Source organism: Pleurodeles waltl, chromosome 1_2 (assembly GCF_031143425.1).
Source record: "Pleurodeles waltl isolate 20211129_DDA chromosome 1_2, aPleWal1.hap1.20221129, whole genome shotgun sequence".
Classification (NCBI taxonomy): Eukaryota; Metazoa; Chordata; class Amphibia; order Caudata; family Salamandridae; genus Pleurodeles; species Pleurodeles waltl.
The window spans coordinates 50,332,254-50,349,506 of NC_090437.1; the positions used below are offsets into that span (position 1 = coordinate 50,332,254).

The following is a 17,253-nucleotide window of genomic DNA, read 5'->3' on the forward strand; positions in this document are numbered from 1 at the left end:
CCACTGAGTTCCGCACCATTGCAGCAGCAGCTCAATGTGGGTAGGAGGGCTGCTCTCTTTGGCCCCAGGCAGTGGTAAACTGCCTAGGGACAGCAACACCCCTGCGCTGAGGAGCAGTCATGACCCATGCATGGGCCGCACTTCCGGTTGTGCATCCGTGCAGCAACCCCTGGGACGACCTCAGCACCATCCCGGCGGCCTAAGGGCCTCCCTGCTCTGCACTTCACCGTTGTGTATGACCTTCCCCACAGCACCCCAGCCTCCTCTCACTGCATCTCAGCCCCTCAGTGAAAGATCAGAATAACGAGGGAAGAATAGGGCCACTGTGGCAGGCCCGATGCGGCCAATGAGTAGGATTTTTAACGGACGGAGCTCACTCAAGGAGTGTCCACTGCAGCTGCCATCTTGGCCACGCCGCACTTTTGCCCACTCTATGTTATTGCTATATGGACATGGTGGAATAAACAAGATACATGAACGACAATAGCAATATATTATAAATGAATCGGGTACAGGGAACTTGTGGAAGGTCATTACAGTTTGTGACTGAACTGGGAAAGGTTCAGCGAAAGCAACATGAATAATAACAATAAAATAAACACGTATTATTCTGCTTGACTGTGTGCTGCGGAAATAGCACATAGAAATAACATGCAGTGAGATGTGCAGGGGGCAATAAGAGTGGCATCTATTTTTTAAAAAAAACATGGCTGCTAGGCCCATATTGAGGTCTAGTTAAAAATGCACTTCTACACAACTTAAGAAAATCGAATCAAAAGCAGTAGCACTATTTATCTGGATACATATACATCAGAGTGTGAAACTACATTCCGCACATTGTTAATGAAGCACAAAAGATAAATGCACAATCACCAGTGCTCCTCACAGGTGTGGGTGGGTTCTAAATAATGTAACATGCTCTACACAATTATAATTCCCTGCCCATAGTGTGGGAACATCCACCAGTATGATGAGGTGTCATCTTAACTGCTCCAACCATTGCAGTTGTGCTGAAGTCAGAATGTATACACATGGTATTACTATATGAATCCCACCCAACTGCCCTACCACAATTACATGAATGCCTTCTCTGTATCTTGAATGGGTTTCCTTGTCCGATCCAGACGAGGATCCCATTTTGTTAGGAATTACGACAATAGTAGTTTGCCATAGATCATTTGCAAGACTGTTTTTGTATTTGCACTCATCAAACACTGGCAATATATGGCTTTGTGGTGTGCAAGCAACATTATTTTTTAATGGTTTTTGGGAAGTCACCTGGCAGGAGGTATTTGCCTAGTGCATTTGGGGTCATGTCTTGCAAAATGTAGTCTACTGGTAACACAATGTCTAACTTTTTTTTTCACTTGGAGGTTATCCAGAAATTCCTTTTCACACTCACCTCTGCACCTGTAGAATTGCTAATGGTATACTGTGGATTTCTCTGCTATCGCCTTATCTTTCTGTGCGCGTGACTATTGCTATTTAGTACCTGTTGAATCCAATCTTCCCTCGTTCTGTTTTATTGAACTGGGCCAAGATTTTTCCTGCCTTGCCTTCAGAAGGATACAGCCATGCTTGAAACACCCATGCATTGTGTCTAGTGTAGGCCGGGGCCTCCCGTGGTATCACCTGAGTTCCATCAGAAACTCAGGAGCAACCTTTTCACCTTTCCATTTTCCCTCCACCTTAATTCCACCTTAATTCACTACATCTCCTACTCTTCCCTATAGAAAAGGTTTTTCCAAGGAGAACTGCCACCCCTTTGTTCCACTTGTGAATCCTGCATAAGTGAGTAGCAGTGCTTAAATGGAGCTGGTGCTCATTTTTTGGGAATTGCAATGTATTATTTATTGTCGGACTTTGAACCAGAGAAAGGCAAACCAGGGAGAAAAAAAGACAAAGATAGGGAGACAGTTGTGAACTAAAAATACAGGCATAGAAACAACCTACAAGAGATATAAAGAGAGTTGAAGTGAGGGGTGGTGCAATAAAGACACGTGACGTGGAATCCTAACTTAAGGGACATTGGTGGAGGACTCCTCAGAAAAAAATTAGGGCCTCTACATTTTTTTCTTTTTACAAATTAAGCACTGCACATTCGGCTAAACTAAACACATTGCTATATATATTTGCAGAGATGTTATCACTTTCATTTGATTAAAATTACCCTGTGCTGTAATGTGTAACGGGTCTCTTGTGGGATCAAAATAAACTTTTAGACATGAACCAACTCGGTTTGCTTTTCACGCTTTGTGAAATGGCACAAGTAACTCTAACCCTTGACTGGGTCGGCAGTTTAAGGGTGCACCAAGATGAAGATGCCTTTGTAAAATATGAATAAAAGGTATATCAGGAATGTATTTGAAACCGAGCAAGGGGTCAGGGTGGGTATTTTAGTAATTTGTCAAACGATTTTGCCATGCTAAGTTCAACATTCAGGATATATTTTGTATTCGTTTTGTCCAGGCACCTGCTATACCTTCAAACCTAAACATATCTTGGAGACTGTGTTCCATTTTTTACACGCCCAACTAACTACATTTTATTCATTTAGTTTCACTTTAGAGTTGTTTCACTTCCGTGTATGATGACATCCTCGATTGTGTTATGGCACAAAGTTCAAAGTGCAGTCCTCCTGCAATGATCATCAATCATTAGGGTGAGTAAGTATTATTCGATTCGACCATACATAAGTGACAAACGTGGCGTACACTTATTCACAGCATATCTACAGACAACTCTGATACGCCTGTTAGTCAAATATTTGCTATTATTTGTGAAACTTTTTTTCTGACAGGATTACTTACTTATTGGGTGTAACGTTTGCCAGTGTATTTTTGTTTCTAAAACGGTGAATGAAGGAGTTAAATATTACGTAAAGACTGTGTTGAATGTGTTTGATTTTGTGCAAGATAGTTTTGATTTATTTCATGATGGGGCTCAAAATTTTTATTTTTTCGAAATATGTGTTTTATATTGTGGCAACGGTGAATTCTTAACATACATCAAAAGCCTCGCCTTTTATCACTCGATATGCGAAAGATACCATGGCTGAAATCCACCACAGCAATGATCTGCATTTTGCAGAGCTGAGTCATACACTAAAGTGACAACTGACTAACTCACTCTAGGTCATTAGAAATGCTATCATCAGTTCTGGTCTTTCGTTTGATATCTAATGCATTCTGGATGTTGTAGTATTGTTTTGCATCTATTAAACTGATTAGTCTATGAGCCCGATTTAGATGTATGGAGTAACGGTCCCCCCCCATCGACTCCTTGACTGTGAACGCACTCACGCCATATTTAGATGTTGGCGTTCCTGTAGATGAAAGACTACATTCGAACTGTCGTCTTCGCCAAGAAACACGGGCTTAGTTGATGACAGGAAAAGGGATGCCAGCAGGACCTCAGCCAGCCTTCCTGCCATGCATGTTTAGATGTGCCGTACTGCCAAGGAAAAAGTGGCGTTCTGACCTCCACACCTTAGTAGAAGGATTAGGGGACGAGGGGGTGAAAACTAAAAATGTTAACACCACCCCAACTTTGACTGGAAACGACTGGACAACACCTGCATCGCTCCTACCACCGAACCAAGGAGAAAACACGACCCCCGTCAATGGACTACAAAGTAGGGATGCCACATTGCCAGGTACGTAGGGTGGGCACTGTGCAGGAGGTGGGGACCACTGGAGACATATACATGTCACAGTAATATTTTATAAATCACTGTGACATGCATATGTCGGGGACACAAGTAGGTCAGACAAGGGTGGGGGCACACTGGTACACAACACATATCTCACACACACAAAACTGTCATTATGGTGCCAATATTTATTGCCAAATGGATGCTGGCACTACAATGACAGTACATTCACACCTGTCAACTGTGTTCATGTGTGCACCTGTACCTGTCACGTTGTGCTGCGAGTTGTGTGTGTGAGTCAGTATGTCTATGTGTGTAAGCAATGCGATTGGCTGGTAAGGTGCGGCTTTGTGTGAGTGTTTGTGCAGCTGAGTGTGTAGTAGTGTTGTTTGTTGTGGTTGTGTGGGTGCAGCATTAATGTTGTGTGTATGTTGTGTCATGCATGTGTAGCAATGTGTGTTTTCAGCATATAAAGGTTGTGGTGTGTCAGACTGGCATTGGGTAATAATGTATGCATTGTGTTGTGTAGTGTGTTGAGGAGGTTCCCCTCTGACCAAGTGACAGTGTGCGTGTGTCACTTACTTCCTTCCATGGCTGTTGACATTGTATGAAGTCCATTGAGTCCCATTACTGTCTCCCGCTCTCAGCGAACTGCTGCCAGTACACCGCATGTAGGACTGATAAATCTAAATATGGCAAGCGGAACACCGCTGACTTGACTGTCTTCTTTGGCCAGCCACCGACATGGCTTGGTGGTAACACCGACATGGCTTGGTGGTAACACCGACATGGCTTGGTGGTAACACCGCCAAGATCTAAATCAGGCCCTACCACACCTAAAAAGTATCCAAAGGAATATGCTCATCGTATCACTGTCCAAATGTAAAGTGTAACTCACTGTCCACTGAGTATTTTTTGATTTCAGAGAAACATGTGCTGTCTGTAAAGAAGAATGTAATAAAAGTTTCACTCACACCTTTCTCAATGAGTTGACAAATGAACTCACCTTCACTTGCATTTATATTTTAAATACGATGCAACTAACGCATGCAGTTATTTCTACAGCCACACCATGAAGAAGGCAATGAAAGAGGGTACTAAGGATGGTGCCGTTTTGGCACAATGTGTGGGTGATTGGCACTGTGAAGAGACCTGTTAGATAATGGAGCCCCTGTGACTAGCCCTCCTTGGGCATGGGTGAGCTAAAAAGGGCTGCGAGAGCCCAAGTTTGTTGCTGCAACTGTGGTATAACAAGGTACCGCCAATAAAGTTTGCCTATTTAAAGGTAATCACAAATAGGTAAATACAGGCAGGACTGAAAGTGAGAGGACAGGGTGAGAGGTCAGCAGCACGGACAAGAACCTACAAAAAAAATAACCACAGTGGGCCCTAACACCATCCACTACATGAGCTACGCAAAAAATATAGTAACTAATGCCACTGAGAAACCCAGCGTATATACACTGTGGATAAACAACAACAACAAATATTCATTATGTTATATACACACAAAACAAAAGCATTTTAAATAAGAAAGGTGAGATACAGACAACACACTGTACACAAACCACTTCCATCAGTGGAGGACCAATCTCCTCCATAGGACCCCTCATCCCCTAGATCTGCCTTGACCAGCCCGTGGTGACCCCACTCAGGATCATAAAATTGATGAAATGACTTACGTTTGCTATTTAGTCAAATCAGCAGCTCTCAGATTACTGGGATTCAAAATCAGCAAGCACTGAAGATGCAGGGTTGGAAAGGCAACATATTCAGGGACCTCTGTGGATGGAGAGACAGAGAGGTGGTAAGCGGCCCACTACAGGCTGGGAATGAGCTATTCCCCACTCAGGCACAAGGCAGCAGGATCAAAAGACCTCAGTACTGATGGGCAAAGAACAGGCTCTCTTCTCACCACTGCACCCTCAGAAGAGCCCAGAAGCCTTGTAGAAATATTCGTATGTGCCCTGCTCTATCCATGGTAACTGAAATGCACATTGGGTCAATACCTGAGAGGTGAGGACCTCTCCATCAAATGCATGCTGCCCTTCTGTAATAAAGAGCTCACTGTCTGCCTGGACTGCAACAGTGATGTCCCCACACCACCTCGCACTCGCAATCAATTCCATCTTGCACATGCCCTTGTTCTTCATCATTATAATAAGCAACTCTGGTTCAAGCTAACTTTGTGCCAGCTGTTAAATTAGTGAGGTAGTCCGTCGAGGAGCCTGCTACTTTAGGCTACTAGGTCCTGTTAGCCTAAGGGAAAATCAAAGCTCTAAGCCTCCACAGTCAGGCCTGTGTTGGAGCAATAAGTATCCCCCAAAACCTAACACGTTAATAACAAGTGTCTGTTGTCGAGTATGAAGCCCAAGAACGTCCCTTTACTTACAAACATTGGTCTAGTTCCTAAAGGACGTTGCGAGTGTCAGTTTGTTTTTGGGCGAAATGATGAAGAGCTCAATTTTGTCTGGACTGAGCTTTGGCAAGTGATTTGATAGCTATGTCTGAATTCATCCAAAATATAAGTACAACAGTGTCTGATTCCGGTATATTCCACACATTCCCAGATGGTGTAACAAGCGACATTGAATGTTAAGTTAAATTATTCCAAAAAGAAGAATCCCAAACAACAACAGGGGCGTGAATGTTTTTTTTTGTCAAAAGATAATTACATATATTTTAAAAATAAATATATTGCATTGGTTTTCATATGACCACATAGTAACATGAGATCAAATAACTGGGGACAACTATAGTTAAAAATAAGCAAAGGACACGTGACAGAAATAAGTGCCACACAATTCTATTTATGCCGCCAAGAGGCATGGAATAGACAATAGCTACCTGGTACAATTCCTAGTTGTCTCAACTGTGTTTCAACTCTTCTGTATTTATGGGTCATAGTAGGGACACGAATTTTAGAGCAAACAAACATTTTCCGAAAAATGAAAATCTCTTTTAGATTCATATCTGGAATGAATATGTTGGATTACAAAAAGAAAGGGAGGAGGCTTGTCCTCCATATATTTACATGTAATCTGGCAATGAATGGGCAGAGGTAGAACAGGCTAGAAGAGGGTATGAATGGGCCAGTAGCCCTGAATACAATAACAGGAGAAATGGCAGTGGTATTGTAAGAGTCAAGGTTCCATGCAGAGGTTAGGCATATACTCACTAAGTAGGGAAGAATACAAATCACATAAAATACACTAGAGATGTAAAATTACTGGCATGCCACATTGCCACTGGCAAGGACTCCTATACAAAAGCCGCCAAGCAGTACTTACATTTTGCGGTGACTGCCATTCTTTATTTGCTTATGTTGCACCGTAACATGTATTTATTCTAAAACATATTCAAAGAGTATAAGTGGGCATAGTGAGTGGCGTTGATTAAGGAGGAAACTTGAAACAGTGCAAAATATTTAAATAATGCATTTCAAATAAATATATGAATGACTGCATCTATAGGAAACAAATATATGTAATGTAAGTGTTTAAATGTACAAAAATTGTTTAAAATATCCAATACAACTATTTTTATCATTTATTTATTGTTTCTAATTGTTAGAAATTGAGTCTCTAGTTGTCAGTCAGTTTACACCCTGTCCAAGTAGGGACCCTCACTCTATTCAGGATAAGAATGTCACACACCTAAGATAACCCCTGCTCACCACCTTGGTAGCTTGACACAAGCAGTCTGGCTTATCTCAGAGACAATGTATAAAATATTTGTAGACACAGAGACACACAGTGGCACACCACAAAAGTACTCAACACCAGTTTAGAAAAATAGCCAATGATTATCTAAATCAAATAAGACCAAAACAACCCAAACCTAACATACACAAATGAAGGTATCACTTTTTAAAAATGTAAAAGAGTCTTAATCTTGAAAAATCAGTGGTTCTAATCTTTATAACACACAGTACCTTGGACGCGTCATAAGAAAGATGATACGGGTAGCAAACGGGGTGATGTGTCGAAAAGCAAGAAATGCTTTATTTTCACGCTGGACAGGCGATGTGTGGATTCTTTTCCCGCCTGGCTGGCAATGCATGGATTCTTTTTATGCTGGACTAGCGATGTGTAGATTCCTGGTTGGGGAGCAACATCGATGAAGAAAATGACACCCAGGAATGATGGGTGGTAAAAACCAGGCGCATGGCAACGATGGATCCACGCTGAAGCAGGCGATGTGTTGATTTTGCAGCCTCGAGGCAGATGCTGCGTCAATTTCTCAGCTGCGGTGCAGGCGCGGCATTGATTTTTCTGCCACAATGGCCTCAGTGCATGGCTTTTCACTCATCACTCGCTTCCACTATCAAGGGCACAGGGACTGGATTTGGCACCAGTTAGCAAGTCAGGACTATCAACAGAATAGCTCAGGCACTTGCAGATTTAGTCTTTGATGTCCTTGATAATTCACAACAGCAGTCAAGCTCAGTTCAAGCCCTAGGAGAACCATGGAAAGCAGGATGCAGAAAGCAAAATCCACTCCTTTCACTCCCTGGACAGAAGCAGCAAGCAGCAGGCCAGCACAGCAACGCAACAGATAGAGTGGCAGTTCCTCCTACAGCATCCAGCTCTTCTCCCTGACAGAATGTCCTCGGTCCAGAAGTGTTCTGAAGTTGTGGGGTAAGCAGTCCAATACTTATACTCATTTCTGCCTCTGAAGTAGGCAGTCTTCCAAGAAAAGTATTTGTGGTGCACAAGACCCGGCCTCTCCCAGGCCTGGTCCCAGACACACTCTAGGGAGTTGGAGACTGCTTTGTGTAGAACCGGCACAGCTCTATTCAGGTGCAAGTGTCAGCTCCTCCTTCCAAGACTCATCAGGATATGCAGGGCACACCTCAACTACCTTTGTGTGACTGTCTAGAGTGAATTCACAAACAGCCCAACTGTCAGTCTGACCCATATCTGTATTCAGCAGCCAGGCAGAGGCACAGAATGGTTAGGCGAGAAAATGCCCACTTTCTAAAAGTGTAAAGCACACAATGTTCATAGAGGAATCATTTGCATACAAATATTTCTGCGATATTAAATACTATTAAGGTTGTAATTAACCATAGATTAAATTCTATAAATGAATAAATCTTCAAACCATCAATTGATTTGAGCCTGGTGGGAGTTGACGTATCTGTGGTGAAATTACATTGTCCTTTCTTTATTTTGGAGTAACTTACTAGCGTTGTTTGTGCTGGATGAAAAGGATTAAGGAGTGCTGTTCTAGGAAGTTAATGTTGAAAGCAACAATTATTGTGATTTAATCCACTTTGACACATTGTCCTGAGGATGGTCTCATGGACGGTTTGAGCCTTGGGAGACCGAAACGTCGACCTAATACTCTCCATGATGCAATTTTTCGCATGAGCTGCTGGAGTCCCTTAGGAGTGATTTTCTGCTTGTTTGAAAGACTGCAGAGAGGACTCAAACCTTTTGTGGTTGGAGAGTCAGGAGGGTTGGTGCTCTCCTTCTGTCCCTTCGATGTGGACAAGAGGGGTCACCAGTGCATTTGTATAAAAACACAAAAAATCTCTTTGTTGCTTTGCTATGTTGATGTATATATTATTAGTGAATATATAAAAATTCTTAATTTTCCCAGAAAAAAATGACATGCTGTTTGAAGATTTATTCATTTATGGAATGTTATTTGTAATTACAACATAAGTAGTATTTAATATTGCTGAAATATTTGTATGCAAATTATTCCTCCATGAAAATTGTGTGCTTTAAAGTTTAGATGACCCAGTTCTGTGGGGAATATTGGGTTACCCTGTTTATTTGTAACACTTTCTAAAAGTAGCATTTTCAAACTTACAATCTAAAAAACAACTTCACCAAAAGATGCATTTCAAAATTGTGAGTTCGGGGACCCCAAACTCCAAATCTGCATCTGCTCCCAATGGGAAACTACACTTAAAAGATATTTTGAGGGGGTCACCAAGCTACCCTATTGGAGAGATAGGCCTTAAAATAAGGAAAAATGAATTTAGCAGTATTTCAATATCAGGTCATGTGAAACACACCAGTACATGCCCTACCTTTTAAATACACTGAACCCTGCCCATGGGGCTGCCTTAGGACTACCTTAGGGGTGACTTACATGTTGTAAAAGGGATCATTTGGGCCTGGCAAGTCTGTACACTTGTCAGGTCGAACTGGCAGTACAAACCGGCACACACAGACACCGCAGGTCTGAGACAGGTTTACAGGGATACACATGTGGATGGCACAGTTAGTGCTGCAGTCCCACTAGTAGCATTTGATTTAAAGGCATGGGCAGACATAGTGCACTTACTAGAGACTTACCGGCAAATCAAATATGCCAATCATGGCTAAAACAATCACCAATCCAATTTAGACAGAGACCATTGGCACTTTAGCACTGGTAAGCAGTGGTAAAGTTCCCAGAGTCCTAAAACCAGCAATAACAGTTAGAAAAAATAGGAGGAAGAAAGCAAAAAGTTTGGGGATAACCCTGCAAAAAGGGCCATTTCCAACACTAATATATAGCTCTCCTTTGTGCAAAGCAGCTTTTGTGAGCTGCAGAAGTTTCAGAAAGCCGCACCCTTTCTAAAAGAGCCTTCCTACAAACTCTTTTATTTGATGGAAAGAATCACATTGCACATCTCAAAAAGGTGCTCCACGACTTTTGCCAACAACCTGCCTACTTTAGTGAAGTTATAGTATTATTCTATTTATTTTCCATTCATTTTTTACTGTTTTACCTCCTAACATTGTCAACTCCTATGTTGTCAATATTTGTGTGATATCAATTTCTGTGTCATCAAATATGCTAATTGGTTCTCACTTCAAACAATTTTCAAAACTTGAGAGCTTTTTGGAAGTCTTTGAAAGCATGTTGTTTTTCCGGAGGGTGAATATCATTAACAAGAGGGTGACACATGCCAAATGAGGATCAGTGGACAAGTATGCACCTGGAACAGCATTTTCCCTCATTACCATACTTGACAGTGTGACAATTTGAAGGAAATGGCTAGGTTCCTGGTGGCATTAAGAAATCTTGTATCTGTAATTTGCCACCGCAAAGAAGAGGTTAGGAATACCTGGACATTTTAAATGATTGTTGCAAGGGTCATTAAGTCATCAAATATATACAGGATTATATGACAAACGATACTACTGCACTCAATATGAAGTCCAAACAAATGTGAAAGTCGATAAAGTAAGAATTTGTGTGGATGATTCAGTTAAACGGTTTACTGAGAAGAGAAGAATTCTGTAATCTTCAGTACATTCGTAATGGGACAACAGCCGATGATTCAGTTAAACGGTTTATTGAGAAGAGTTCTGTAATCTTCAGTACAATCGTAATTGGACAACAGTCGACGTGTTTCATCACAAAGTGACTTTTTCAGGGCTAGAATCTAAGTAGAATAAGGCAGTAGATATAAAGGCTACGAAGACAGCAGATCCTATGTACGGTGATACACCAATAGGAAATAGTTGCTGGTCGCGATATCAGTCCAGATATATTAGCTCAAGAACAATGACATACGATTAATTCTTTAACATAGGATCTGCTATGATTGAAGCCTTTATAACTACCTTATTCCACCTAGAGTCTAACCTTGAAAAAGTCACTTTGTGACAAAACATGAGCCAGCTGTTGTCCAATTACAAATGTACTGAAGATTACAGAATTCATTGCTTCTCAATAAACCATTTAACTGAATCATCCATACGATTCCTTACTTTATGGACTTTCACATTTGTTTGGACTTCTGACTGAGTGCTGTGGTATTGTTTGATGTACACAGTGGATTGTGTGGTTCACAGTGAATTTGCACCCCTGATAGTAGGGTGTTTTGAGAGCTACAAAGCACCAACCTAAAATAATCTTTAGTGACCAAATAATTATATTATACCCAATTACATATGAATTGTATGATATATATACAGAATTATTGTTGGGTAAAAGTGAATTATGGGGATGTTTTGCACCAAGAGGCTCCTGGTGCCAGCAAATAGACCAGGCTCTTAGAGAGACCTGCCAGCCTTGCCTAGAAGGACTTCCTGATGAAGCAGCAGTGGATAATGAGTTTTGTTATCAACTGATGCTATGTCATAGCAGTGAGTTACCAGATTTAGAACCTGGTGTAATAAACAGTAGAGGCTTCCTGTGGAAGTCAGGCATAACGTATAGAATTATAGATGGGTAACAGTGAATAACTAGCATGTTTTTTTTTTCACTGAGGGCTGTTGAATGATATCAGACAACTAGAATGATGCTCAAGTTGTATATGATCATACATAACATGGCGTCGGTTATGTATCCCTATCCCAAAGCTACAAAAAAATAGCTTTCCTGACATCCGTGGCCAACCCCCCAGCACCTTACCTGCTTTCCTTCCCACTCCTCCAGGTGTGCTTTCTGCTTTCATACAACCAGTGCTGGGTGGACAAGCTGTCAGTGAGGCCTGCCAGCCTTACTCGGGAGGCCTTTTTTAAGTAGCAACAGCGGGTACTGAGTTTTGTTATCACCTGTTGCCACTTCATAGAGGTGAGTTATCAGAGTTAGAAACTGAAATAAACGACAGATGCTCTCTATGAGAGAAAAACGTAGCATTTTAATAATCAAAATAATTTAACACCACTATTCTCTCCGGTTTCAAGTTCTTGTGCAGTAATTAACCTTTGTGGGCCTTAAAACATTATGCTGCTTGTTGTTTGAAAAACACGAGTAGTTTTATGCGCAGCACTCGGGTTAGTCTTGACTGAGTGGGAAAGTCTCGGTATGGTTTAGTGCAGCATCCGACATTGTGAACCTGGTTACCTCCGGACTGTGGAGCAGCGTAACCTAGGAGACAGGGCATGGGGTGCTGCCAGGAGGTGGCTCTTTCAAGAGACCGTACAGCGGACTTCAGCAGCGCGAAAAGAGCTAAATACCGAAGTTAATGTCGAGCCGGGCAGGCAGCGAAAAAAGGAACGTCAATAATGGAAATCACAGCGGCGGTGTAGTGTTTTTGTCCTCCTGAATGGTTTCGAGGCCGGGTGACTGACCGCAGAGAAATCCAATCGTGGGGCGGCATTTCCTGGTCCTGGCAGTGCAGCGCTGGAGAAGGAGGAGAAAGGAAGTGCTGGAGCGCAGCAGCCAGTCAGGCGGCAGGAGGAGGGCCTGGCGATTACAGATGGCCACCAGCAGCTGCTGCAAGGAAAAGGCTACAACCACATTCACTTTCCGGGATCGCTCTCTCGCCTGGCTCTAATGGTGGGCCTCACTGCAAGAGTAGCCCCCGTTGCTCACCCCTAGGGGCTACTGCGGCCTGGAGGAGACGGGTGCAAAGTGCCCGCAGACCCCCCGGAAAAATACCAGAAGCACTTCCAGGGAAGACGTTCTCTGCCGCCTCCACCTCCTTTCCCCTGGGGTTTTATTTATTTATTATCCCCGCCTCAAGACGTCCTTCCACTCACCAAAAGCTATTTTTTCCCGTTTTTAAAAATACCATGCGTGGCTGTTTTTTGTTTTTATGTTTTTTGAATCAAAGGGATTGTTGAGCGGCGGCCCCTCCCCCCACCAGGACCGCAGCATAGCTGGGAGGAGGAGGTGAAAACCGGCTGCCACTGCCTCATCACTCCGGCTCCCTTTCTCGCTGCTGATCCTTGACATTTCTCCGGAACAGGTGAGTCAAATGGCAACCCGCAGACAATCCGCAGTAATTGTAGTAGTAGTAATAATAATACGAATAATGTTTTTTAAGGTTGTGAAATGCCCGATTTGTTTGTGTATTTGCATCGCTGCTTTATGTGCGTTCCACTGAGAAGGGAGGGTGCATGCAATCCAACATCCATTTTATCATTTATGGTTTTCATGCCAGTCCTACAGTTCCGACGCCTGTCGAAGGGCCAGGGTTTTTGCGAAGGAGCACGCCATAGTCTGGGACCTTCTGAAAACGACATTCTTGAGTGCACCAGAGTCCTCAGGGTCTTCTGATAACATTGGCAGCAGATTGCTTACAGGGAAAGCTGCCAGAAGGCTGGATCTTCTGCAGTGCCTGGTGGCCTCATCCGCACAAAGGCTGGTCCAGACCTGCTGGCCGGTGTGCACATAAAGGGGTGGTTGTGACAGGTAACCCGAAAAGGAGCAATCCAAGCCCGTAAGTAGGGCGGGAGAAGGGTGCTGATCCCCCAGTACTGCCAGAACCTAAAGTCTGTAAAAGTGGAAGCCGGTGCGCCTGAACCGTGGCTTTGATTGCCTTTTACACTACTGCAGTATGCCTTACGGACTCGGCGACAGAGCCGTTTTAAATTCCTTTAGGAATTCCCAGATTAATCGGAAAATACGAGACGTGATCTAATTACTAATTAAAGCAACCTTCATCTGTCTCGGTTACATACTGCGTTCAAAGACATTTTAGGGCAAAAATAGAAAATAACAGAACCAATACATCTACTTGGCTTTGTAGCTCCTAATAGTGTATTGCCCCTTGTAGAGGGGCTCTGTATGGGGTCATGACAGAAGTTTGACACTGACCTTTCACTTTTGACGTGGGTAGGGTTTAAGGGCTGCTGCTGACAGAAAGCCAAGGATTAGTAGGAGGGCAGAACAACTCCTCCTCCATGAATGAATTATAAAACTCCTCCTGTATTTATATACAGAACTTCTTTTTAAGCTGTCTCGATTTAATCAGTGTCCCAAAATCTAGATTGGATGTTGAGTTCACCATTTTGTTTCCTTCTGTGAAAGCAGTCTCCGCACGTTTTGTAAATCTACCCACAAATTATTATCCAGTCTCTCTAGCCGAAACCGTCATAATGACGCTAGATGTCGTTAGTTTATGCGTTCCAGGTCCCTAGTTTAGTTAACTGCCATTGTTCGGTTATAGTGGCGGATGTGATGGATGGAAGATGGGCAGAAGCACACATTACTTTAATAATGTCTGAACTGATTACGGAACATTTACATTTTCACTTCTTGCGAGGGTCGTTTAAGGTGCGAGCCCCTCCTAAAACGGAATAGCTCGGCGTATTCAGCGCCTGTTGCTCATTTATTTTCCGCTTGTGTATAGTATGTGTATTTGTATAGTACTCAAACCTCCAAGTGCACATCTTACGTTTAGTGAACGATGGTTGCAAGCCGGCGATTGTCTCTGCCGTTACTCTTTGTTACGCCTGAAAAGGTTTGTTATGCCTGTAAACTGTAGATGATCCAATTCAGTAACAATCCTGGTGATTTTTGCCGAGAAGATTACATGTTTAAATCTATAGATTAATGCGCTCTCAGCAAAGATCTCTGTGGTACCCTGCAGATCACAAGTTGGAGTCCTGAGTGAGCCGAGTCAGGCTTCTTTCCTTCAGCAGTGGATAGCTTGTGTATAATAACGTTAAGTAGTTATAACATAAAGTATCTGTTGTGGTGTTCTTTCTACGAATCAGTTTATTGATTAATATCTATGCCAGTCTTTTAGAGGAGCTCCAGGTGTTTCATCAAGAAAAGGGGGTACCTTTCCAGAAGCTTAGGAGGGTCGAAATATGCAATTTTCTGGCCCGAAGGCTGAGCGGTATTGATGGGAACCAGTAGTCGATAGTTAGCCATTAAGATGTATATGATGCTGAGTCAATCCTGGCTCATATATTTATTGTGCTGTAACTGCGGAATGCGGCGGCCTTTGTTGCAGGCAAAACATGTAATTTATAGTCTTGTGATGATAATCGTGCCCTATATTATGCACATGCACCGTGTGAAAGTGTTTAGCCCTGTAAATCATCCTGTCCCTCCACATGACAGACGTCCACCCAAGAGGCCTACGAGTCCAAAATATAGTCTGCAGTGCTCCTGTATTTTGTGTGTGTTTTTATTATACCGTGATTGTAATGCCAGTCACCTCTACGAGAAGATCAACTAGTGAGCATTATTGATATGTTCTTTAAGCTACTTGGAGGATTGGGTTTTTATAAGAGAAAAAGTCGGAATGAAATCAATCAGAAATTCGGGCCAGTAAAGGGGGAAAAAAAGGTTTCAATTATTTGCATATGTGTTGATATTTGGCTGTTGGGGGCGGAGCGTTACATTATTCTGTGATTGACAGCCAAGTAGACAGTGGTACAACCCACTCGCTTGAGAGTTCAGGAGCCCACAATCAGTTATACATACAAGCGTTTTTGTGAACTGCATAATAGGCTCTAGTGAAGTGGACTAACATGGGTGTTACCTGCTCTGATCCCCGAGGAGCTCAATCGTCAACTTTACAACTGAGTCATGTGGTGATTGAGTGTATGAGAAGCTACTAACTGGCATACTTGTGTTGGCTGTGGAAATATTTACACATGAACAAGTATTTGCTTTGGTGCTCCATATATCTCTTTGCAGACCACATACAAGGTACTTTGATACATGTTCATATGAACTTGTGATAGTTTTGTAAGTGCAGGGTCAAAGAAAGTAAATATCTCCCAGTTTGTTTGACATGGTGGCAACACGTTACATGGTTTCCACTGTGTGCTTTGCGAGGAATCCAGAACCACCTCTTGACAATTTAGGAAGTGGCTAAAATACAGAATTTTAAGCCGGGAATTAGGGAAAAGCCGAAGTGAACCATTCTGTAATAGTGCCTTGAGGTAATGTAATTGCTTGATTGGCCTACTTAGAAAAAAAAAACTCTGTAAGAATTTACACAAGCCTACCTCCAAGATACATTAACTTGACCATCTTTTGAGATAAAAATGATGCTATTGTTTTCTCTTCCTTCTACTTGTACCCCATATGTCTTAGCGAGATGCTGGTACTAGTCAATTATAGACCAGCCTATGTTAACACTCCCTGCTTGGGTATTTCAAACAAATTGATTGGGAAGTTTACAAAAAGTCAAGAATTCGCGGGTTCCACTGTTCCTGGGCCTAAAGAAACCATACCACGTCTCGAAGGCTAGAATTCGTCTTTGACTTCATATGTATTGAAGGGTCAAATGCAAAAGATAAGTAGATGTATTAACGGTTCTGCCACAGAATATTTGTGGGTGACGTTACCATAGCACCAAGAAGCAAGTTTGATCTGCTCTCTCCCCACCCGTAAATGCATGGATTATTATAATTCGCGAACAAGCGACACAGGGCATACATACCTGGACGAAATGCTTTATAGAAATGTCATGCATCCCCCATCAAGAGACTTATGTAGGGCAGTTTGTCTGCTGCAAGAAAACATCTGCAACCTACAGATTACCGTTTTTTTCTAATTTACCCTTTCGTCTCTTCTTCGTTATAAATAATTAGGTCTGTTGAGCCGAGTAAAACCTCTGTATTGTACTACTGCGTATTGCTTGTGCCATATTTGCCTACAATGTAAATTGAGTAGCCACTGCAGAACTCGCAGGATATGCTAAGGTTTGTATACTAAGACACAGTAGCTATTAACTCCTGCGTATTAAGCAGACACCGTGCATATTTTTCTATTAAAGCAGTGAACATTTTTAAAAACAGATTCGCAGTTTTCTTTTGTCATGTGTATGCGGTTGCCGCAGACTGACTTTCTTCTATGGGGATGTACGGAACAATTTTCACTGCTTCGCCATTTCCTACAAAAAAAAACAGGATGCGGCTCTCTCTTAAAATCTGAACAGGAGGCACTTGTGTGTA

At 42.4% G+C, this 17,253-nt stretch overlaps 1 protein-coding gene and 1 long non-coding RNA gene across 4 annotated transcripts in view; one reads left to right on the forward strand and one right to left on the reverse strand.

Moving 5' to 3' along the window:
• The window catches only part of LOC138296818 (uncharacterized), a 252,890-nt gene extending 240,741 nt beyond the window's left edge, over positions 1-12,149 (reverse strand). The window contains exons 1-2 of the long non-coding RNA XR_011203907.1: positions 12,020-12,149; positions 5,335-5,434 (exon numbers count right to left, since the gene is read on the reverse strand). This is a non-coding gene — a long non-coding RNA (uncharacterized lncRNA). The remainder of the gene's footprint in view (positions 1-5,334; positions 5,435-12,019) is intronic.
• A 629-nt stretch (positions 12,150-12,778) lies between these two features.
• Positions 12,779-17,253, forward strand: part of WDFY3 (WD repeat and FYVE domain containing 3) — a 1,200,521-nt gene continuing 1,196,046 nt past the window's right edge. For all 3 annotated transcript variants that reach the window (XM_069236246.1, XM_069236255.1, XM_069236264.1), the window contains exon 1: positions 12,779-13,301. The gene's annotated coding sequence lies outside the window, so the exon portion shown is untranslated. The remainder of the gene's footprint in view (positions 13,302-17,253) is intronic.